The following is a 2,500-nucleotide window of genomic DNA, read 5'->3' as shown; positions in this document are numbered from 1 at the left end:
TCAGCAACACCAAAAGACCCGAAAGACCACGGAAAACAACTGTGGTGGATGACAGAAGAATTCTTTCCCTGGTGAATAAAAACCCCCTCACAACAGTTGGCCAGATCAAGAACACTCTCCAGGAGGTAGGTGTATGTGTGTCAAAGTCAACAATCAAGAGAAGACTTCACCAGAGTGAATACAGAGGGTTCACCACAAGATGTAAACCATTGGTGAGCCTCAAAAACAGGAAGACCAGATTAGAGTTTGCCAAACAACTAAAAAAGCCTTTACAGTTCTGGACCAACATCCTATGGACAGATGAGACAAAGATCAACTTGTACCAGAATGATGGGAAGAGAAGAGTATGGAGAAGGAAAGGAACTGCTCATGATCCAAAACATACCACCTCATCAGTGAAGCATGGTGGTGGTAGTGTCATGGCGTGGGCATGTATGGCTGCCAATGGAACTGGTTCCCCTGTATTTATTGATGATGTGACTGCTGACAAAAGCAGCAGGATGAATTCTGAAGTGTTTCGGGCAATATTATCTGCTCATATTCAGCCAAATGCTTCAGAACTCATTGGACGGCGCTTCACAGTGCAGATGGACAATGACCCGAAGCATACTGCGAAAGCAACCAAAGAGTTTTTCAAGGCAAAGAAGTGGAATGTTATGCAATGGCCAAGTCAATCACCTGACCTGAATCCGATTGAACATGCATTTCACTTGCGGAAGACAAAATTGAAGGGAAAATGCCCCAAGAACAAGCAGGAACTGAAGACAGTTGCAGTAGAGGCCTGGCAGAGCATCACCAGGGATGAAACCCAGCGTCTGGCGATGTCTATGCGACTTCAGGCTGTAATTGACTGCAAAGGATTTGCAACCAAGTACTAAAAAGTGAAAGTTTGATTTATGATTGTTAGTTTGTCCCATTACTTTTGGTCCCTTAAAAAGTGGGAGGCACATATACAAACTGTTGTAATTCCTACACCGTTCACCTGATTTGGATGTAAATACCCTCAAATTAAAGCTGAAAGTCTGCAGTTAAAGCACATCTTGTCCGTTTAATTTCAAATCCATTGTGGTGGTGTATAGAGCCAAAAAGAGGAGAATTGTGTCGATGTTCCAATATTTATGGACCTGACTGTACATCTCCATGGCAACATGCAGATCACCCCTGCCGACTGAAGCCAACTGTCCATCAACCTTAAGAGCAGCCCACCACTGCTGCCCCTGGCTCTGTACAGATTCAATACCAGACCACAGAACCTATCCATGCACTAGAGCAGTGCCTTAACAGGTACCAGACCACAGAACCTATCCATGCACTAGAGCAGTGCCTTAACAGATTCAATACCACAGAACCTATCTATGCACTAGAGCAGTGCCTTAACAGGTACCAGACCACAGAACCTATCCATGCGCTAGAACTGTCCCTTAACAGATATCATACCATAGAGCCCATCCACACACTAGACCAGCCCCTTAACAGATACCAGGCCTAAAGGTGCGTTCCATTTGTACTGGGAAGTCGGAATTTCCGAGTTCCCAGTCGGACATTTCAACTGGAACGCCCCCTGAGGTGGGATTTCCGACTGGGAAAGTCGGAAGGACCGAGTAACCCCGAGTTAGAAATCCAAGATGGCTGCTCCGTGCGTCAACGGTAAGTGAAATCTCTCGTAATGTATTATTTAGCACTTCTGTTTTGTTTTTGTGTAATTAAATAAGTGGTATACGTAGTACTGTCCAACGTCTATCTGTAGACATGTTACTACGGTGTTTGTATGTATGTATGTATAGAATACCGTGTAATGTGGTGTTTTCAACTGGTATTGCTAACAATGGCTACAACGATAGCAACAATAGCACTGGAGGCGTCCATCTTGGTTATCCGAGTTGTTTACTGGAATGCGGTCAACTCGGGTGTGACGTAATTCCCAGCTCCGACTTCCGAGGTAAATGGAACGCACCAATAGAATGTATCCATGTGCAAGAACAGGGCCTTACCAGGATTAGCTATCAGCAGTCCTAGCTTTAAATAACAATCAAAATTGCTCCAGGTGCCATTTTATCTATTTCATCAATCAAGATGTAGTTTTATTTAGAATGTAGATTCATTTTCTGATAGTCTAGGAGGTATCAGGTCATAGGCTCTTGGTCCTTCATACAGTATCTCTTAGTTCCATAATATTTATTTATGTAGCAATTTTGTAACATAAGTGTGCTGATTTCACACGTTGTTCTGTGGCTAATATTTATCCACGGTCTCATAATCAGATTACGCAGTCTGTTAACAAGATTCTTTCCCATCAACAAGAGCTTGAATTCCAATTTCAGCTAACAAGCTTTGGGCTTTTCCACACAAGAGAGCACACTCGCAGAGCAAACCCATCCAATCTTCAAACTCCGAGCAGAAAACACATCTTTCTGGGGTTCCAGGAGGAGAGGTGTGTGTGAGTGTGTGTGTGAGTGTGTGTATGTGTGTGTGTGTGTGTGTGTGTGTGTGAGTGTGTGTA

The 2,500-nt window shown here is 43.7% G+C and overlaps 1 pseudogene; it reads right to left on the bottom strand.

The window, feature by feature from the left end:
- Positions 1–2,500, bottom strand: part of LOC133133581 (roundabout homolog 2-like) — a 113,222-nt pseudogene that overhangs the window by 46,579 nt on the left and 64,143 nt on the right.

This window comes from Conger conger, chromosome 7 (assembly GCF_963514075.1).
Source record: "Conger conger chromosome 7, fConCon1.1, whole genome shotgun sequence".
In the NCBI taxonomy this organism is placed as follows: Eukaryota; Metazoa; Chordata; class Actinopteri; order Anguilliformes; family Congridae; genus Conger; species Conger conger.
This window is presented reverse-complemented; position numbering and strand designations above follow the sequence as displayed.